The sequence below is a fragment of the Xenopus tropicalis genome, chromosome 1 (assembly GCF_000004195.4).
Source record: "Xenopus tropicalis strain Nigerian chromosome 1, UCB_Xtro_10.0, whole genome shotgun sequence".
In the NCBI taxonomy this organism is placed as follows: domain Eukaryota; kingdom Metazoa; phylum Chordata; class Amphibia; order Anura; family Pipidae; genus Xenopus; species Xenopus tropicalis.
Window position 1 is genome coordinate 131,037,786 of NC_030677.2, and position 23,942 is coordinate 131,061,727.

Below are 23,942 nucleotides of genomic sequence, written 5' to 3' on the forward strand. Positions count from 1 at the left end.
AATCTGTTCCGTTTCGCTGAAAAATTCACAAATCTTTCAAAAGATCCCGCGACTATTCTTTTTGTTTTTTTGTTTCATCAATCCGCGAATGGCGAAACGCGGAAATTCACAGCGAATCCATGCCTGGCGAAACATTTCGCCCATCACTAATTATCACACCTAAGCCAAATTACATATTTGTAATAATGGGAGACAGTAATCTATCAAGGAATGTGTGTAACTCCAACTATTCATTCATATGGTACTGTAAGGGGCAGATTTACCAAAGCACATTGACGCACATTGACGCAAAAAACCCACACATTACGAAAAAAAATGCATTTGGACGCATTCAAAGCGTTCGTGCCTTAGTAAATCTCCCTCATAGGGGCAGATTTACTAATCCACGAATCCGAATCCCGAAAGGGAAAAAATCGCATTGGAAACAAAAATTTTGCGACTTTTTTGTCGCCATCATGATTTTTCGTATGTTTCCGATTTTTTCGCGACAGCAACGAAAAAGTCGGGGAAAATATACGAAAGAGTCGCAACGGCGACGAAAAAATCATGGGACATGCGAAAAAGTCGCAAAATACCGATCATTGTGAAGAAACGCATTCGGACGCCTTCGGACCATTCATGGATTAGTAAATCTGCCCCTAAGTGTAGATATTGATTTACATATGTATGTGTTTAGCATAAATTGTCTCTCTCAGCAAAGAATGCATTACTGTCTGTAAGATATTACTCATATCACTATATTACTTTTATTTGAAGTACAAAACCAAAATTGAGATTATGTGTATTAATTTGAAATCTAGATTTCAAAACATAGGTAAAAATAGACCATCCTTTTAGGCAAATGGTTTTGAGCATTGTTAGAAAACTTTAATTTCAGAACAGTAAAAAATTGTATGCAAATCAACACACTAGGGAGTTAGTCTTCAAAAGTTTCCCCATGGTAAAACTGGGACAAAGCTAAAATAACTGCAGCAGATTTATGAGCAGCCACAATTACACTTATTCAATGCAAATCCTTATCTTTGATGTATCTACTACTATTTTTATGACTTTTTTTTTATAGAATAAAACTTCACTGACTTTACTAATTTTATGTATAGCATGTCACTAATATTATATATATAATATTTTATATTATATAATATTTGAATTGTATCAAATGTATATTATATGTTTATAAACACATTTTACAAATAAAAATGCAAATGCGGTGCAGTAAATAATCATACAGAAACTATACATGAATACAGTGGTAAAAGAGGCCTATAACCATCACTGATTATTATTGATTACATAACAGACTATGTAGAGTAAGGAAGACAAATAATAATATGATAGGTTAAAGAAAATGCAGTCTAGAAAACCTGCACCTATATTTAAGAGATATTGCTTTACCCTAATTGCTTGCTGGATTGTATACCTGGGTAAAAAAAGATAGAAGGTTAGAAGGAGTAGAGAGTTAAAGGGCCAGTAGACACCCCTTTTTAACATTTTTGCCTATCGTTTTAATTAACAAATACCTATGGTTTCTGTTATTCTTGGGACTAAACAAGGATATAAAGCCACTTTAAATTTAGCACTCTCTTTTTCCTTCCTGATCCTAAGGTACTTTAATAAAGTACTTTAGTAAAACTAATTACCAGTCCACAGTGAAGCCCCTGATAATGAACTGCTCAAATCCTGCTTAGAAAGGGTGGGGTTTGTTTGTTCAAAGGTAGATAGAGAGCTCTGAACAAATTACCCTGTGTATAAAAGAAGGCAGTGGGAGGGTTTTAAGTGAAAATAGCCCCAATTTTAAGATATTATTGGTCCTTCCCTCTTGCTACATATTGTGATTTCTTTGAATATATATTGATACCTTTGTTTCTCCCATATTGTTTCCACATCCTCACCTTAAATTCTCTCATTTGGGGTACCTAAAGGCTCTATTTTTGGACTAGTTACACCGATCAGGTTATTTGAGTTTCAGCACCATTTGTATTTAAATAATACTCAAATGTACCATGTCTCTAAAGACCATTCCCACTTGAAACTCACATCACTGGCTGTCTAACAAACCTGAACTGGTAATCTTCCCACCTTCCACTTTAGTTCTACTTCTTGACATAAAATTCATTTGTTCCCAGCTCCCCTGGTTAAAGGAACAGTAACACCAAAAAATGAAAGTGTATAAAAGTAACTAAAATATAATGTGCTGCTGCCCTGCACTGGTAAAAGTTGTGTGTTTACTTCAGAAAGTCTACTATAATTTATATAAATAAGCTGCTATGTAGCCATGGAGGCAGCCATTCAAGGGAGAAAAGGCACAGGCACATAGCAGATAACAGATAAAACACTATTGTATTCTACAGAACTTATCTGTTATCTGCTATGTAACCTGTGCCTTTTCTCCTTTTTTCCAGCTTGAATGGCTGCCCCCGTGGCTACACAGCAGCTTATTATATAAATTATAGTAGTGTTACTGTAGCAAACACAACAGTTTTACCAGTGCAGGGCAACAGTGCATTATATTTTTATTACTTTGAAGCTCTTTCATTTTTTGGTGTTACTGTTCCTTTAAGAATCACTTCCTTACTCTCTTTCACTCTCCACATCCAGAAGCTCACACAAGCATGTTGCCCTTACCTTAGGAACATGTCCTACATTTAAATATTCCACTGTTTTATTCAGACCCCATGTGGCTCTGTGCCTCCGATGTGCAAATGGACAGAAGATTTTGAGCTTTCTTCAAAGATTTAATTGCAGAAGGAAAAGTAGAATGTGCAAACAAAACGGGCATGGTGAAAAAAAAGTGAAAGAAAATAAGGGAAAGAAAACTGGAACATTAAAAAAGGAGAAAAGTGGAATAAAATTAGACTAAGGGAGATCCAGAATGATCAAAAGCAGCATGAGAAGACATCTGGAAAGTGAGATTAAATAAATGGCTAGAGAAGCACAGGAGAAAAGATTGGAAGGATACAGATGTGAAACAGTAAAGATGGAAAGAGAGATACAGGAGAATTATCTGAAAACTAGCAAGAAAAGAAAATGGCATGGGTCAAGAAACTTGGGGTAAGCAGAAGAGAAATAGAAATAGGGGAGTAAAATGGATTGGCAACCCTAGTGGGATTGTGAGGGGGGGGGTCACAAAGTTACACATCTAAGAGGATAGAGGACTGGATAACGGGCCCCATACCTGAACTGAACTCCATGTTTGACATGACTTCTGATGCCTTACCAAGATGATGCCATGGCATCAAAATGCAAAAATATAATTTGTGACGTGTTTAAGATTCCACCATGCTCTCCATACATGTATTGAATAATACTAAATGTACAGTGGTTATTTGGCAATTGCAGATCCCTGAGATTTCATTAAATCTTGATTGATGTAAATTAATATTCTCACCTTCATTTACACAATTACTGTATGTTATTAACGTGACTTTTCTCATTTACAAGCTCAAGGCAAAATACCATTTGTTCTATGCATGTAGAACTAAGTGTAATTTATAGGAGATAGCAAAAGTATTTTCTTGTTCCACAAAGATAAATTCCTTTAATTAAAAAAAGACCGAATAATATTACAACACTTATTTAAGCACATCAGTAAAACATAATGTTTTAATTCATGGATAACTTGCTCATTGAAATGTGCTCTTATTTTGTATTGAATTATGCAAGCAACATGGCATCACCTACTTGTATAAATAAGTACAAAATATGCAGAGAAAAAATGTTCTGTGCAAATAATAAGCTGTGACTTCATGTTAACACATTTTAACCCATTCTTTAACGTCCAATAAAAAGTAACACAGTATGTCATATCGCTGTGCAATGAAAAGTGAATTCTCAGACATTTCAAACTGATAATGGCATTACATTTTATATACTGTTAATTGGTCTAAATTATGGACAGAGTTACAGTCATTAAATGCACTATTACTGTTAAAGTGTCTTCATTAAAAGCCTAATGAATGCACATTTGTTTGCCAAATGAGTTTAAAAAAATAACAGAGGACAAATTGTCTCATCCATTGAGTATCTAAAGTCCCATGCATCCCACTAATCAATTTGTGGTTCGTTCTTTCAGACCTGTCACATGGCATCTATGTTACTGCACTCATTCATGTAGATATCCTGATTTAAAGCCTGCGAGGGAGATCCTGAAAAAATAAATAAATAAAACAATTGAAAGCAAAGGTAATTGCAATTATACTAATTCCGTTCAACTCTGTGTTGGAAATAAATCCAGAATGTCAATGTATTAAGAGAACGGCAGAAAATGTAGACTGTAAATTAACATAAGATCATTTTAACTAATCCTTTTACTGTGGCAAGCTTAATCACAGACACGCATGCCAGTTAAATAGTCCAAATGTGTTTCATTTCTGCTATAATATATATTAGAATTCTTCTCTGGAAAGAAAATATTATTCAATCAAAGCAAGAACATCATAATTTAACCATTCATGAAAGGATTCCATGTTTACCATGGCTCCTAAAATGTTAGCAAATGTTGTAATTACTATATAGAAATCATTCGCCTGCACCCGTTTCCAGTTTTAATGCTCAGAATTCTTTTGGTTGCAGTGAGAATCAGTCCCTTGAGAATTACAGTGATGTAAAATGTGTATCCAGACTGTTTTGCTGCATGGCATAATGGCAAGTGAAGCATACATAATTTGGCACTGCTGTTTATTTATTTGCATTTAGCACAAATTATAGGCAGTGTCCATTCAGCTTCTCTTACATCCCTTTATAATTTACTGTATCTTCCTGCCTGTCTATCTATCTATCTATCTATCTATCTATCTATCTATCTATCTTTGTCTCTTTTCTTCATATGAATTACTTTCCCTCTGTTTCACTTGATATCCCTCTTTGGACTTCTCCATTACAAAGGTTTTGCTCCCCATCCCTCCCCCTTAAAGATAGACCACATTTATTATTACATAATTTACAGTACAGGTATAGGATCCCTTATCTTGAAACCCATTATCCAGAAATAAAACAATTCATTGTAATTGATCCCAACTAAGATATAAATAATCCTTAATTGATGCTTAACAATCTTATTGGGGTTAATTAATGTTTTATTGATTTTTTAGACTTAAGGTAGACTTTTAGACTTAAGGCACAAGTTACGGAAAGACCCCTTATCCGGAATACCCTTGGTCCCGAGCATTCTGGATAACGGGTCCTATACCTGTACTACAAATTCAAGTGCTTCTATCAGTTTGGCTAAATGAAAAATACTGGGAGTTCAAAAATGCCAAATGTTTCATATGTCCAATCTATACACTAATTCTTCTATATTACGGCCTCTTCTTTATTTATTTACTTTATTTAACCCCCCCCCTTTCTTTTTCATCTCTCATTGCCTCCCCTTTATAAATGATGTCTTTATTAAATCCTTTAGATCAAAATAAATTATATTCATGCATATGATAACAGATAGCTAATTAAGAAGCATTTCATATAAATATACAAAGAAGAATTAGTGACTGTTTGGAAGGAGCTGATAACACAAGCAACTGTGTTATAAACAGCAATTTCAATTGGATTATTACAATGAGAAAAAAAATCTGGTAATCAGCTAAAGTTAAGTAACCAGACTGCTCATCTCATTATAAAATTCAGTTTTCAGAGACACCAAGCATACAAGGCAAGTACCTGGAGTAAAGCAATAGATTTATTATCAAGCTGGTCTAGTTAAAAGGAAATATGATGAAAAAAAAATAAAAAAGGAGAAAGCTAATAACAGAACAACTTTTCTAAATTTCTGTTATTAAAGCTTCTTCTGATGTCAAAGTAATTACACATTGGCTGGATTATTTCAATAGACTATGGTCAGCTTTTAATGATTGGGCTCATTAAATCCAAATGTACCTTTAATCCTCTCCCAGCTCTCACTGTAAAGGATGGCATTCTGGGAGTGTGAATGATCAGTTAATTCTGAACAAGTTTCGCCATCATTGACTTAAAACTTGAGTTCTGATCAGTGCAGCACAAGGTTAAGATAATCCTTGCTCCTTTTGACATTTTGCTTCCTTCGTTTTCCGTTAAGGGAACACTCATCTGTCAAAAAAAGGATATGAAAAACATCAATGTTAAAAGTATTCCTTAAAACTAAGTTAATGAAACAAAAAATAATGGGGAAATGTCTTATACAATGCCCTAATTTTAGCCTGCTTTATCAAATTAAACCATAGCCTTTCACCCAGAATACCTTATGCTTTTCCACTTTGTCTCTTCATTTAACATCTACTGGGGCGAGGAAATGTTTTAGAACTTGAGAGTATGGAAATGAAATGAGGAAGACTTAAAGTAATATGATAACTAAATAATTACACATTTTTCTTCTGCTGGTGATAATAGTAACATATGCCAATTTATTGAATTTGCAGACGTCTGTACTGATTAGTTGGACTTTAATTCTCAGAAAATAAAAACTATTCCTTATTCTTTGTTTTTAAGTAATAAAGACAGGACATGGACAAGATGGATGGTAAAGAAGATCCTCATGATACAAGTGTATGTAGAAAGCAGGATGATATGTAGAAAGCAGAAGGGCTAATAGAGCTTGCACTCCAGTTTGGGGAAACAATAGTTATTTTTATAAAAAGTGCCCCCCATGTTCAGTAATGTGCATGAACATAATAATAAAAAATGTCACAATTGGCTCCCTCCCACCCAATCTCCACCCCCTTCCTTGCATGCCATTCAGATATGCAAGGTATAGAGCAGTAGGAGACACAGCCTTCATTGGTACCTTTTGCTTACCTCCTGCCCTAAGACAAGCTGCTGCACCTGCTGACAAAGCTCTCTACACTGAGCGCAGAATTTTTGATCCAGCCCTCTGTACAGAGTCCAGCAATCCCAGGGGTGCAATTGCTTTTTAAGTGAGCATTAAGGGGTGCACTATTATGCTCTCACACTTGAGCCTATGGGGTAAGTAAATGGCCTCTACTGTATATAAACATCTGTGAAGCAGAATTTTCTTTATTTCTTTGTGTAGCATCCATGCAGCCCCAATTACTTGTAAGCTTGCTTGTAAAGGGTGGAAAAATGTTGCAGTTGCAGTGATTTTACACTGCAATGCATGAAACAGGCCACCAAAGGGCAGTAGAGCTTACTGCAGAGGGTATAAAAACCTGTGTTAATTGGCTCCATTGGTCCAGACTGGAATGGCACAGTAAGATTTAACACCTACCTGCATGAGGTAAGTGGGACACAGACTGGTTTCCCAATAAAAAGCAGATAGAAGTTAGTTAGTGCTGAATAGTGCATGCAATAGCATGTACTGGGTGCATAAAACAGGTAGACCAACAAAAATGGCCAGCTATTGCCCCAACGAGGAGCTAGAGGGAAAAGTGTCCTGTCAATATTGAAATTGACATTTACTGCATCAGAAAATTCCCTTCTGGAGGGCAAGGCAGTACCGAGGGTTAGCCCTATACAGGGACTTGAATGAGAGAATCTCTGGGTGAAAAGGAGTGCCAGAATTCTGGAGTGGAGCAGGTGAGAAAGAACACTGTTTTTGTAGTGAATGTAAAAGATGTGCAACCTACGGGAAAGGGAAAATTGTATTCTGTATACCACTACTGACTGGCAGTAGTTACGAGCAAAAGTATGGCCTGAAGCACCTGTGAGAATGTTATTGTTAAGCTGTCAAAGGTTGAATAAAGTTTTGAGGAAAAGTGCAAAAGTACAAAAACAGGTTCAACAGATGCCCATTTTCTCACAGAGACCTTTGGCTGCACAAAAGAATTTAATAACTGCATCCATCACCACTGTATTCATAGTCAGGGGGAGAAGGGAGGCATGTATAGAGAACTGGCTGAAGGATAGAGTACAAAGAGTGGTGGTAAATGGAACATTTTCTAATTGGACCAGTGTGGTTAGTGGAGTACCGCAGGGGTCAGTCCTTGGTCCTTTGCTTTTTAACTTGTTTATTAATGACCTGGAGGAGGGCATAGAGAGTACTGTTTCTATTTTTGCTGATGACACAAAATTGTGCAAAACTATAAGTTCCATGCAGGATGCTGCTGCTTTGCAGAGCGATTTGACAAAATTGGAAAACTGGGCAGCAAACTGTAAAATGAGGTTCAATGTTGATAAGTGCAAAGTTATGCACTTTGGTAGAAATAATATAAACGTGAACTATCTACTGAATGGTAGTGTGTTGGGGGTATCCTTAATGGAGAAGGATCTAGGGGTTTTTGTTGATAACAAGTTGTCTAATTCCAGGCAGTGTCATTCTGTGGCTACTACAGCAAATAAAGTGCAGTCTTGTATAAAAAAGGGCATTGACTCAAGGGATGAGAACATAATTTTGCCCTTTTATAGGTCCCTGGTAAGGCCTCACCTTGAGTATGCGGTGCAGTTTTGGGCTCCAGTCCTTAAGAAGGATATTAATGAGCTGGAGAAAGTGCAGAGACATGCAACTAAACTGGTTAAGGGAATGGAAGATTTAGGCTATGAGGTGAGACTGTCGAGGTTGGGGTTGTTTTCTCTGGAAAAGAGGCGCTTGCGAGGGGACATGATTACTCTGTACAAGTACATTAGAGGGGATTATAGGCAGTTGGGGGATGTTCTTTTTTCCTATAAAAATAATCAACGCACCAGAGGTCACCCCTTTAGATTAGAGGAACGGAGCTTCCATTTGAAGCAGCGTAGGTGGTTTTTCACGGTGAGGGCAGTGAGGTTGTGGAATGCCCTTCCTAGTGATGTGGTAATGGCAGATTCTGTTAATGCCTTTAAGAGGGGCCTAGATGAGTTCTTGAACAATCAGAATATCCAAGGCTATTGTGATACTAATATCTACAGTTAGTATTAGTGGTTGTATATATAGTTTATGTATGTGAGTGTATAGATTGGTAGGTGTGGGTTAGGTGTGCTGGGTTTACTTGGATGGGTTGAACTTGATGGACACTGGTCTTTTTTCAACCCTATGTAACTATGTAACTATAACTATGTAACTATATAAGCTTCCCCCTTCAAATATAGCACCTATATCAACATGGATTTAAAAATGAATCTAACAGGCAAATTTCAGACAAAGACAGACCCTTGCACCTCCTCACTGAAGGTTATGTTGTCTACTTCACTAGGCATTCGGTATACTAAAAGAAAGTGTTCACTTTTACAAATCTTTTACTCACCTCCTACCCCTCTAGGTAAAGGGTAGGCTAAAAAAGGGTTTAATGGATGCCCCTGAGTGGTATGCTCTCTACCCACCTGCATGGGGTGAGAGAAAGGGGTTTTAGCAGATCCTAAAATATTAATATTATATTTAAGCCTACACCACTGCAAACACAGTAGGTGAAATGGTTCTCGCTGCTTCTAGTTAAGAGGATGAGATTTATTTGCCCTGAAGGAAAGGAGATCAAAGACCCACCCTGTAATGATTGGGTCTAAGGGACATATGGGCTTTTCACTAGCAAACATATAGCAGTACATAGAAAAACAGCAATAAAACGTGACTTAATTGAGCATATTTAATGAATTTGAAAAATTATGAAAACAGAGAGAACCTAACAAACCCCTTTGAAGATGTAATTTTTCAAGTTTAATAAAACAACTCCAAAGATCTGAGTAGCTCCATACAGGCAAACAGGAGGAGACTTTGCTACATTTCACAGATCAGTGTATTCAGCAAGGCCGATAAGAATCAGATCTTTACGGGATTGTATTATGTTAAGTTATTAATATAAAGGTTATACATTTTTATGAGTTATTATACTGAGGGTTCCTTGGTTGTGGTATAGATCCTACCTTCAAAACATAATGATTTGCAAAATCATTTTAATTTTAATCTAGTTTTATTGGGGAGTAAGATGTTTTTGCAAAATTTGTGTAGGGACCCATAGGGTTAAACTGCCCCTATGGCTTTAAACCCTACAACTTCCTTGTTTATGCTGTTACTGGGCAAAGACCCATTATTCTTTGCACTTATGCCTTTTTGGTTATTTGGTTGACTCCACCCTTTGCACTCCAATATAGTGTTTAGCAAAGGGGTGGGTCTTCCTCTTTGGCTGCCTCTGTGTCTCAGGTGAAGGTCCACTGAGCCTGGGATCAACAGGGCCCCAGTAAAACCATAATTTACCCTAGAGTCATCATCTACTCTAGTTAAGTTGTGAAGAGGGACCCCATGAACAAGGACTAGTTTGAAAGTTACTCTTGTAGAGCACTTTCTAGGAGATAGAGAGAGAAGGAAGCACAAGCAGTTTCAGCTCCACCAAGGAAAGTAGCTGGAAGTACTCTTCCATACAAGCACTGTTGCCTCAGCACAGGGCCACGGTTAAAACATAGAAGACAGGCAGTAGCTAAACCCTGATCCACAGTTGGCTGTAGGACTCTTAAAGCAAGAGGTATTTGACCTGAGGACTGAGGTACAGTATCTATCCAGACTGTTTCCATAGGGGTGCCAAGCTGACCAGGTGTATTTACCCTGCCCAGACTCTAAAGGAGGTGGGATAAACTGGTATGCATCCTCTCTTGTTGTCCTCAGGGAGTACTATCATATAATATCTGTATGTGAGTATATTACAATAACCCTGCACATTGATTGTCTTCGAGTTCTATTGTTCAACTGCAAGAACCTTCTGGCGTCCATAATTGCTAAATTGTGCTGCACACAGCTACAGTAAGTTGTAGTTGCACTACACCCCTGGTTGCTTCCATTTAGCGAAGGCCCATCCTGAAGGATTGAGTCGCATGTACCCCATGCTCTAAACCTTTCCTAGCTGTGGTTTGACTGTTTTACAGCCAAATAGGGGCTACATTTGATAGAAAACTGCAAATATTCAACATTTCAATTAAATAAGATTGCCTATAGAGTAATATATGCCCAAATCATTTACTTTGTGTGAAAACAGAAAACAAACATAAGTTCTGTTATACAATGGTATATTGGCTTTAAATAGGTAATGAACTTCTTTCTGTTGAGTGCTTAAAACAAAACTAGGATTAGGTTTTATGATATCACTCTGGAAAAAAAATAGTTTGACCACTTCAACATGACCATGCCCTCTAATGAATACAAAACACTGGTCTCCTAAGCAGCCAGGCATGCTTCCTCTTAGATTTGGCAGAAGAAAAGGAAGGAAGAAGAGAAAACAAATGAGTCAGTCTGTATGAAAGCTAAATCAGCTTTTAGTTTACCCATCAGATTAATACAGAAACAAAGAAAGAAGTTAGAAGGTTTTATTGCTTCACTTGTTTAACCTCTACTCCATAGTGAATCTAGTCATAAGAATGGTACTTAAAAATAGTATTAGTATGGCTGAAAGTAGAGAAAAAATAGCTCAATTTAGATAAGAACCATTTTGTTAATCTGGTGAGTGTGCATTTTTTTTCAGTAGAAAACAGTTTTCACACTGACTTCTATTGACTTTGTTTCTATGGTTGAGATATTTATTTGCAGTGTATTCAGAGAGGAAGACAAGTAATGTTAGTGACCACTGGCTACAATATCTGACACACATGGGAAATTTCAAATATTAGTTGCTCTCTTTAGTTCCATTTTACAGCTAATTCCTGCTAGTCAAATGAAAAAAAAAAAAACACAGCAAAATCACACACTTTATACATTGTGTGTCAAAAAAAGTTGCAACCCAAAAATAGGCATGGTTGCATCAAAATGGTCGCGGGTGACAAAAAAATAGACGCGGGCAACATAAACATTGTGCGACAAACACGTTTTGCTAATTTTTCGCCATTCCATGAATTTTGCTGTCATTACGCAAATTTTTTGCCGAAACGGGACAGATTCACTCATCACAAATAAAAAAGCTATAGTGACGAATTTACAGTGGACAAATTTACACTAGTGCAATAGCCCACAGCAACTCCATATTATTTATTTCTGCAGCTGACAATCAACTGATTGATTTTTATAGGTTATTGTCCAGGTGCAAATGTATCTAATGTTAGTAAATAATCTAAAAACTAATAAAAGAGTTCTATGTGCAGTGGGCCCTTATACTTAGTTTTTTCTCTGAGCTGCTTAAATATCCACTTTGATTATTTACATTATACATTTCTATGTTACAATTGTAGTATTCCCATATTTTATAGTCTACTTGATTTAAGAATTTATTAGTACATAGACCCTTTTTTAATGATGCCTTCTGGCATGTTCTGCAGAACTGAACACTTAACATTTAAAATGTGTTCTATGTGTCTTCTATTATATAGTTACATAAAAATATTTTTTTCCTCTTGCAGAAACTTAAAACAACATACAATGCAAATAGTAGATTCTTAAATTTTCTGTTTTTATCTGGATTAAAGTCAAATGAAACGTAATAGGATTTTAGCCCTTTTTGAACAAGCTGTTATAATAAAAAAAAAAATCAACTTTGATGATTTTGTCAAGCCAGTAGCTACCCTGAAACCACAATGACCATGTGTCATTACTGCTCTTTTTTCATTTTGTTTCAGTATGATCACCTTGGCAACCCTCAGCAACAGAGAGATTTGGTTTCATCTGAGCACCACGAGTAAAAAAAAAAAAGACATAGGTTTTTATTTGCCGTTATTTGCTGTTTAACATATCAGTGAACTATAGCATCTTCTGGTGGTGTTATTAAACTTTTACAATATTATGCGTTTACCTGGTATTACCCAAGCAATATATAACCGTTAAATAATAATCTTAGCTTTCAAAATAAAGTGTTTATTTTCTCAATAGCAGTATTACAGATTAGGATAAATACCATTTATTGGGGTTCATTTCCACCAAATCAAAGTGTTCTGATACTGTTCCAATAAATAATATAATGAGTACACAGAATAACTATTTCCATTGCAGACTTAGCTGTTTTAGAAGGCACCCCGCTAGGTAGTATTTTATAAAAGGTGTTTCTATTAGAATTCTCATCTATTCTTCAATAGGAAAACACATTACTTGTTCATATTAAAGGGGGCCTGTCACCTTAAGTAATTGCAAATCATTTTCTATCATGTTAGCTTAGCAAAATAAACTTTACTTACACACACATTATATATACAGTATATATATATATATACACAAAAATACAGCTCTATCCCATGAATCAATCAAAACTAAAAAACTAATTGGGTGCACATAGGTGAGTGGCTTGTATTATATACTATACACATTACCCCAGCACTCCATTATAAAGCTTCAAGAGAAAATTAAAAAACAATTTTGCACACACTGAAGGAAAAATGTCTGCATTTTAGTAAAAAGAGACACGTTTAGTTACACGGTTTGTACAAAGTATGCATAAGCTGACGCGCCCCGTCAAGGCAGTGTCCTTGCGTCAGTCCTAACCTAGCGAAAAAAGAATATATTTTCTTTGGGGGGAGAAAGACCATACCTGCTTTTCTCTCTATATGGCATGACCTATTCCAAAGAAACCATTCAGTGATTAAGCGAATAAATACCTTCTTAGCTGCAAGGCTATCCTTAAAGGCCTTGACGGGGCGCGTCAGCTTATGCATACTTTGTACAAACCGTGTAACAGTGTGTGCAAAATTGGTTTTTAATTTTCTCTTGAAGCTTTATAATGGAGTGCTGGGGTAATGTGTATAGTATATAATACAAGCCACTCACCTACGTGCACCCAATTAGTTTTGATTGATTCATGGGATAGAGCTGTATTTTTGTATATATTTGTATGGTAAGGGAAAGTGGCTTTTCCCTAATTGAATACTTGCTCTCCCAACCCCGCCCCTTTAAGGATAGCCTTGCAGCTAAGAAGGTATTTATTTTCAGCACCTTGTTGAATCAATGCCATGTAGAATTAAGGCAGCTCTGAAGGCGAAAGGGGGTCAAACACCGTATTAGTTTGGTGTTCCTAATAATCCTTTTGGTGTGTGTGTATATATATATATATACTTTGTATATATATATATACATATACCGTATATACTCGAGTATAAGCCGATCCGAATATAAGCCGAGGTACCTAATTTTACCTAAGAAAACTGGAAAAACTTATTGACTCGAGTATAAGCCTATAGGGTGTCAAATGCAGCGGCTACTGCTAAGTTTCAATATTCAAAATAAATACCATTACAATTACATTAAATGAGGCATCAGTGGGGTATATGTTTTTAAATATTTATTTAAAAGGAAAACAGTAAATTAGTTCTGTAAGTGGAGAAGAGGGTCAACAAAAACAATATGGTATCAATAATGATACCTTAAGAGTACTACCCCCTTAGCTCAAACAGCAACCCAGATAAAACACAAAGTTAAAATCATTCAAAACTATATATAGATTATATAGAATATAAAGTGCAATGTGTAGTGCAGAATGGGACAGGTGAGGATGGCAGATGAAGATGAATTTGGGAGCGGGCCAGGGCACTGGAGGGTCTGGTTGCAGGTGGCCTAATTTGCACACAAAAGACAGAGGGTGCTAGTCTGGAGGGACCCATGGCACCTGACTCGAGTATAAGCCGAGGGTGACTTTTTCAGCACATTTTGGGTGCTGAAAAACTAGGCTTATACTCAAGTATATACAGTATCTTGTTTTCAGTCTTGGAATTCACAATCACAGCAAGCAGGCACGCACCTTTCACTGTCATAAAGGAAAGTTTTGTATTATACCAAAATCTTGTGTATGGGTCAGAGTGGGGGTGAGTGAGTGCAGTTAAGTGTAGTATGGAAAGCCAAAGTAATTGGGGCCAACATATCCCTCTTTTGAGTAAAATTGTGGGATATTCTGTGTGTAATATCACATACCAGTGAAGAAAATGCTGCTTAGCCCCTACTGCTCTGTGTATTCGGTCCCTGGCAACCATGGACTACACTTGTCACTGCACACATAGGGCACAAACTCCATCCATGTACAGTGACATGTGAATTCTTTGCATGTCAGTGATTGAACATACCAGGAAGTAAGGGGTCTAATCGTTAGAGAAAAAGCCACATAGCCCATAGGATGACACTGTAAGGTTGATTTATTATCCTGTGAGGTTCAGGTAACAACATGTAAAAAAACACAGGAACACAAGAGATTCTTAACTCTTTAACCTACTCACTTTTTTTGCATCTTTTTTTTTCTCGAGTGGGATGTTGTATTAATTTATTTTTTAATTATGGGGACAAAAATCCTGCTTGAGGGAAAAAAATTTATGTTAAAAAAATGTGAGTTACTCCATTTTTTCATATTATATTACTTGAACCTCACAGTTTAATACATAAGTCCTAGGGGCTGATTTACTAAGACACGATTTCGAATCCGAATTGGAAAAATTCCGATTGGAAACGAACATTTTGCGACTTTTTCGTATTTTTTGCAATTTTTTCGGCGTCTTTACGATTTTTGCGTAAAAACGCGAGTTTTTCCTAGCCATTACGAAAGTTGCGCAAAGTCGCGATTTTTTCGTAGCGTTAACACTTGCGCGCAAAGTCGCGCCTTTTTCGTAGCGTTAAAACTTAAAAGGCGTGACGTTTCGCGCAAGTTTTAACGCTACGAAAAAATCGCGCCTTTGCGCAACTTTCGTAATGGCTACGAAAAACTCGCGTTTTTACGCAAAAATCGTAAATACGCCGAAAAACTCGCGTTTTTACGCAAAAATCGTAAAGACGCCGAAAAAAATCGCAAAATTACCGATCATTACGAAAAAAATGCAATCGGACGCATTCGGCCCGTTCGTGGGTTAGTAAATGTGCCCCCTACAGTGTCTATCAGAATTCCACACAAATCAACCAGAGAAAGGTTATGTAAAGGAAAATACAGATGTATTGTTATACTGTATGGCCACAGAAGAGTTATTCGGTGCTGTTTGCTTTTGAGTTGTGTAAAAACAGCATCATGACTTGTCAGCATGTTCAGAGACAGAGAGCATCTCTCCCTATGAACTTAAAAAGTACATCAAGAGAACTTGCATGCCTAGATGTGATTTTTCCTGGGAAGAGATCCAGTTTATAAGCAAAGACCATGACAGACTTTACTTTTAAATAGTGAATCACTTCATTCGCAGTGCTGATCATAGTATCAGTGTGGCATTATCTCTAAAGTCTGCACAGAAGGCAACATTCAGAAGGACACAAATACAAAGCTGTACATTCCTAAAGCAGAGAAATATCCAGACCTATATCACCGTGTGTTTTAGCTAGAGTGAGGTGTTTTAAAGGAATAGAAGATTGTATTTATAAAAATACGCATACACCTCATTTTTAGGGCTCTGGCACACGGGGGAGATTAGTCGCCCGCGATAAAAGACTCGCGAGGCTTTTTCGGCGATTTGCGCGAAATCGCGCCGCCGCGTCTGCCATCCCGCCGGCGACTTACATGTTCGTCGGTGGGATGGCAGGGGTAGGCAACTCGGGGAGATTAGTCTCGGCGACTAATCTCCCCCGTGTGCCAGAGCCCTTAAGAAGCAATTCGTAATTACAATTTGTATAAGTGCAGGTAAATAAACAGCACTCCGATAAACATATATTGTAATGCTGCAGATGTGTTTGGTTGTGCTGGCAACTTATTAAAAATGTTAACTTATGAATAAAGGGGAGCAGGGACATTTATAAAGAAAATATTTTAAAAGGAAATGCTCTAATTTGATGAATCACTCTGTCCCTATACCACATTCTTCCCCACTTTTTTAATTCTATTTTAAGTTTGGTGTGTTGAAGATACAATGCAGTCAATTTGGGGCGAGATACCATGTATACATCAGTTTCTAGATGATTCAGGCGCTTAGGGGCAGATTGTATTAGATACAATAATTTCTGATGATCGGAAATGTTATGAAAATGAACAATATATTTATCCTGCAGAAAGCTTTATCATACCTGAGTAAAGAGCCCTAGATGTTTTCTCTGCTTGTTTAAGATTGCAGCTGCCATTTAGCTTGGTCTTCCTAGCTTCCTGCTGTAGATCAAGAGGCTGGTAGCTCAGATTACACATTTCTAAGGGTGGGGGAGTGAGTTTTATGAATTCTTATGGGAGGGGGGAGTAGGAGAAGGGAGAGCTGCATAGACTCAGGGAAGTCTTCTTCTGAGAAAGACTTCTGACACAGATACCGAAGAACATGTTTACAAAAAAGAAGACAAGAAATCCTGTGTTTCTTTTAAAGGCGAACTAAATGCGGCATTTCTGTGAGTGTTTATGGCTGTATTAACATAGACCTTTCTGATAAAGCTTACTTAGTTTTTATCTTTCCTTCTCCTTTAAAAGCTGAGATCCACTGTTTGGAAGTATAAGTCTGTTGTAATTCCTGTTCTCAGATTTGCATAAATGTATTTTTAACAGGTGTTTCTAGATTCAGTAAGGATTTGTAAAAAAAAGAAGTACCTTTCTTTTTATCAGGGGTATTTATAAATATTTTTCCCATATGGTTAGTGGTCTGTGAATCTGTTGGATCCATTTAGAAGAATAGTTCCGAAGATGTAAATATTTGTAGAACTCCCCGTGAGATAAATTGAACTCTTTCTTTATGGCAGTAAAAGTTTTAAGATGATCATTTTCAGTTAGTTAAGCAAGAGTTTTTATACCATTTTGCATCCAAGCAGTAAATTAGAAATATATCTCCATTGTGAATACATCTATAGAGATAAGTGGTGATGGTATGTCAACGCAGAAAGGGGTTGTGGGAGCAATCCAAGGCTAAATAGAGTATACAAATACAATGGAAGTGCGACTGATCTGGCCAAATTAACTACAAGAATACAAAAAGAGAGGGGGATTGATCAATGCACAGGGTCCCCTGTTTAATAAGTAAATGATCTATGCTAGTGCATGTATTTTCAAAAAACAGGGGTTTTTAGTTACAAAATTATGATCATAAGATTGGTAAGCCACCATACCACGCCAAGGTAAACCCCGTATGGTGGTCCTATCTATTTACCTCTGGTCATATTTTTCAAAGGCTGGCACTCCCGTGCACTGTTGACATTCTTGACCTGGGGGCTGGTTTGAGTCAGAGGGCTTAGTCAACCCAATGTTTGGTTCCATAGGAGTGATTAAGTTCCACAAGTTGATCTACAATTGTCGCTTTGTGATAAATAGAGATGTCAGGTGAGGCTAGACCTCCTTGTTTCAGTTTTGTTGAAGGACATATTGTAATATTATAGTTTTTTTTAAGTCCCATATGAAATTTGTAAAAATTTGTTTTAGTTGTAGATAAGATGCAGGTACTGTAGATCAATAGGTACAACATGCATAAGATATAAAAGTTTGGGGAGACAAAACATTTTCAGTGTTTGTATTCTACTAATCTATGATACAAATAGTGTTTTCCTATAGGAGATATCATCCTTAATAGATTGTAGTAATGGGGTGAAATTGTCACAGAAGAGTGTTTTAGAAGTGTTTAATAGTTTTATGCCTTGGTATGCAAATGCCCTATGTTTTCAATTGAAGGGATATTTGGATGATAATTGTGTGAGGGTTTCAGTAGGGAGATTGGCCCCCATGGTCTGCAACTTAGACTGATTGACTTTAGAGATACATTAAAACATATCTAAAAGTTGCAGAAGTGTTTAAAGGGCAGTTGTAGGATTAAATAAAAATATAATAATGTTGTCCGTATACAGCCCATTTTTGTGCATTGTATTTGCTATAGATATACCTTGTAGTGTTGGGTTATTTTTAATGGTTTGGCAAAAGGGTCTATAGCAATAGTAAAGATAAGGGGGGGGACAGGGGGCAATCTTTCCGAGTTCCACTTGTGATATCAAATGGCTCTAAATGTTTCCCACTATACTGATTCAGGCTATCGGTGTGGTATAAAGAGCTGAGATGGCTGCTCTAAAGGAAGGCCACATTTTATGATATTTTATGATCAGCTTTTTGATATAGCGGTTAATCACCTTCTTTGCATCCAAAGATAGGAGCAGAGAAGGTGTTCGATTTTGCTCCAAATGATGAATAATGTTAATACATCTGCAGGTCCAATCATAGGTTTGCCTATGTTTAAGAAAGCAAACTTGGTCACCATGGATGAGGTTGGGTAGTATGTATTGTATTGCAAATAGTTTCGCATATTTTTTAAGGCTGGCATTTAAGAGTGAAATGGGCCTATAATTTTGACATAAAGCTGGGTCTTTCCCAGGTTTAGCAATAGTAGTAGTTGTAGATAATAACATTTCTCTCTCAAACAATTTTCTCTTTCTGACAATCTCATTAAATAAAGTTGTGAGAGAAGCAAGAAGGAGGGGTGAGTATTTTTATTGTCCAGGTGGGGAAATCCATCAGGTTCAGGAGATTTCTCAGTTGGAAATGATTTGAGGACTGTTTCTATTGCTGAGATAGGTGATTTTAGTTTGTCTCTATCTATGTAATTGATGTGAGGGATCTTTAAAGATGAAAGAAATTGGTCTATGAGTTCTGTAGTGGGTTGATATAAAGTGGTGTCTTCTTGCAAGTTATATAGTTTACAACAAAATGCTGAGAAAACATTTGCAATGTGTATAGGATTCATGAGCTTCTGCTTGTCATCGGTTGTATTATGTGAGATATTAGATATAAGCTTTACGCTCATGTAAAGCATATTCTAACTCAGCGATGAATATATTATTAATTTGATCTTTTAACTGAAGAATTTGGGAGTATCATTTCTTTTTGGGATTTTTTTTATGTCGCGTCAAGTTAGGTTTGTAGTTGTAATAGTTTTTGGTTCTTGAGTTTCTTTTCATAGGTGGCTAATTTAATGAAGAGGCCGCAAACCACGGCCTTGTGGGCACACCAGGTGTTGGTTATACTAGTACATTGAATTGGATTGAAGAGAAAAAGAGATAAAAAAACAGTTTATTCTCTCATGATGGTAATCTCCATTGGCTAGCACTTTGATACAGTATGTAACATTTGGCATGGTTGGGTAGACCCTGCATTTACACACAGTTAATTGTTTCTTTTTCCATTACATAGTTAATTTTGGTTGAAACAAAGACAAAGGTTCATTAAATTTAACCCCTTCTAAATTAGATATAGATAGATAGGTAGATAGATAGATAGATGATAGATAGATAGATGGAATCAGTTTTCTGGAAACCTGTTATACACAAAGCTCCGAATACAGAAAGGCTGTTTCCCATAAACTCAATATTAATCGAATAATTCAGGTTTTTAAGTTATATCACTACCTTGTACTTGATACCAACTAAGGTATCATTAATCCATACTCAAGGCAAAACAATCCTATTGGGTTTAATTAATGTTTAAATGATTTTTAAGTAGACGGGGAGGCCCATTTATCAACATTCTCATTTTCATGGTTTTAGAAGAGGTTTTCTAAAATCGTGCTTAAACTGTGAAAATGTGAAAACTGCAAGTTTTTTTTGTCATGCAAATGCAAGTGTCAAAAAAACCTAAAAAAATCTCTAGTATTTCCTACAATATTGCATACAATTTAAGGAAACAAGCATCACATTCTTAATCGTCTAGACTCACTGAGTAAACCCGAATAAGAGCAATTAATAATTTCTTTATTATGTCTTGCAAGAGGATAAACAGTTAAAATTACTGACTTTGTCCACTAGGAGCCATCTGGTCACTGAGGGTTGGCAAAATGATCTTTAATATCCCCTCCACTGGCATACAGACAAATATTCTCTGTGATGCCTGTAGCTTCTGTTTGTAAGAATTTCATTCCCCAGTGAGTATTGCTATTCTAAGATTGTAATCTCTAACATTACATGTTAGTCTGAAACAAAGGCAAAATTAACATACTCTTTTTAAATTATCCTACTAAAGATTTAAGTGTTATTTATTGAGCTGTACTGCATCATGCACTGTATTTTATAAAATCAATATACTCATTGTAGGAATGAATCTTCTACGTTAGCATAATAAAATATTTTTTGTAATTTGGTGTTTTGATATTGCATGTGTTGCCTCCTAGTTCAAACCATGCTAATGCTTAAAGGAAAAGTAACACTAAAAATTTTTAAGTAAAAAATCTATTCTACCCTGCCCCAATAATTTCCCTATCCTGGAAACCAATTATTTTTAATGCTTTACTACAAAATACCTGTTAAAAGTTGGCTTCCGGTCATTTGAAGAAAGGCGATACGCCGATGCAGGGGAAGTAGTATGCAGTGATCGATTGATCGAGCCTAGCCTGACTCCTTCCTATACAGAAGGAAGGCTAGGCTCGATCAATCGATCGCCGCATAGTGGATGTTTCCTTGATTTTTTTTTACGCCAAATGAATTTGGGTGTTTTTTTCTGACAAAAGTGATGGGTGCAAAGTCGTAATCGGGAAATATGGACTTAAAATATACAAATAGACAGAAACTGAAGCACAGGGACACAGGAGTGAGCCAAGATATGACAATATTGAGAAAGGATTTGGAGAAGTCATGAATGGCAGATTTACTGTGCATTATAGAGTGCAGCCTGCAGTTTGCATTATGTGGATATAGATCAATGTATTAAGAATATGTAAGACTCTGTAGAAGTGAAAAAAATTAATAAGTGTAAGAACAGCAAAATGATAAGATTAAGAGTGGGAACAAGGTTTGGGTTAACAACAACAACAGTAGCTCCAAGAGACAGCAGTAAGGAAAGAGAAGGACTAGGGATTTGTAAACCTGTCAAAGTCAGATGTAGCAAGGAAATTAAATGAAATTAAGGAGGGTGAACCCTAATCCTAGTCCTAGACAGTTTTCTCATTCCTTTAACTTTGTAAGGTTATGGATAACTAGCTAAAAGGCACAACATTTGCCCAGGTGCAGTAACCCAAAACAACCAGTAAGATTTTTGCTTGTAAGTGCACAAAAGTTATTATTATTCATATTCTTAATTGGATTCTTTTTGCATTTTTTTGTTTATATGCTTTTTATATTTTGTATTACTTAATAAAGACATTTGTGCTTATTTAAAATTTGATTATAGTTGTGGTAGAAAATTACACAAATTAAAATTTTGATCAATAGGCATCTAGGTGTAAGCTTAAAGGAAAACTACACCCCCAGAATGAAAACGTAACCAACAGATAGTTTATATTATGTTTATATATCAGTAAATATTGCCTATTTACATCCTTTCCCTTGATCCACCATTTAGTGATGGGCTGTGTGCTCCCTCAGAGATCACATGACCAGAAAAAACGCAGCTCTAACTGTAACAGGAAGAATTATGGAAGCAAAAGGCAGAACTGTTTGTTTGTGTGCACTGTGAATCCTATGATCCCAGGAGGCGGCCCTTAATTCGTAAAATGGCACATACTGCTAAAAAAAAGTATTTCTATGAAAATGGTTTATTTAGATAAAGCAGGGTTTTACATATGAGCTTGTTTATGCAATATATTTTTATAGAGACCTACTTTGTTTGGGGATATAGTTTTTCTTTTAAAAAAAAAAGCATGTAAGAAATTATATTCAGCCCTGCCACTTGTTGGCTAAATTTGTTGTGCTGACTTCACAGGGTACTGCAGGTCTGAGTTGGTATAAAATAATGTCTATTATAATTGTTAGTTTGAGATAATTATTCATGTTTATGAATAGCACTTTCTAATTGGTTATTTCTATGACCACAATGCATGTGTTTGTACAGAACCAACCATGCTTTTAGGGTTTCCACCTGTCCAGTATTTTACCAGCCTGGCCAGTAAAAATGATGCTTAATGCCAATGTTATTAATAGGAAAGAAAGATAAAAATATAGAAAGGCTGGTAGTTTTTTCTAGAAAAGTTGGCAATCATACATGCTTTACAAATGTACATTTATTTTACACCTTTTTTGATAAGCAATGCTTTATACACCTTTACATACATTCCCCATAATCTAAAATTAACAAAACATATCACCTATAAATTCATCAGAAAGTACTTGCAACTTGTATAAACAGTGCAATTTGTTTCATAATAATATGGCGGCATCTGTTAAAAATGTGTATTGGTCGTGTTTTGTAATCAGTCACTTTACACTGAAATAGGTTAGAAACAAAAAAAAATGTTTGCTTCATGACTAGAAATAAAATATGGCCTTAATTATTTTATATCCATAAACTGTAAACAGCCCAAATCATGTTGCTGCATTAAAAAATGCATTTATGATTTTAAAGCTGTGTGCATCATCAAACACAAAACATTACATATTAAACAACATGTAGTGGAGCTCATTCCATTTTTTCTATTGTTAGCAGAATTGAGTGTTGTTTTAATAATATGGGTGGGGTTGTCACCTGTCTGTTTTTGTCCAAGTCAAAACTGCCTATCCAGTTCTGAAAAGTGAGAAAAACGTGCAGGCACATGACAAGGGGACTCCTCAATTTCCCTTCGCCTTCAGCCCTCCCTCTGAACCCCATTGTTACATACATTAATAAAACACCAGGAGACGGAAATGGGTAAAAAGAGGCCACAGCATTTATTTACATATATTCAAAGCCAGAATTCCATAAGAGATCGCTACTATGTTCTGCTGTTCCTTACTGAAGACTTGAGATCAGCACTTTGTCATTATATCCACCACTGAGTATTAGGCTGCCTCTACCTACAGAGAGGATGGCCCCAAACTCTGCTACCAGCAGGAGCTGCATCTCCCACCATGAGAGAAGTTCAGCAGCCCTGCTGCCGGTCCTGAATCTGCAGTGCCTCGATGATAGGAAATCCAAGCAGGCTGTCACCTAGCACAAGCAGTAGTAGCGTCTGTATCAATCAACCCACCGTGCAGTCAAAGGAGAGAAGCTCCTTTCTCCCTCTTCTAAAATTTCCTGTGCAGTACTCTGGCAAGGTCCTACTGCTGCTGTGACAGAAACAACTTAAAATACATTAACATATATCCACTGTTTTGATCCAGAGGAAGGCAAAAAACCCAGCCTGAAGCCTGTGCCAATTATGCCTCAAGAGGGAAAAAATTCCTTCCTGACCCCACCTGGCGATTGGAAAATTCCCTGGATCAAGGATTTGACTTTTATTTAACATAAATAATACCATGCAGACTCTCACATTCATACGGTATAGTGTTACCGAAACCACAATATAACAGTGCATATAGGAAAACCTTCACATTCTCTTATTAACAGATAATATGA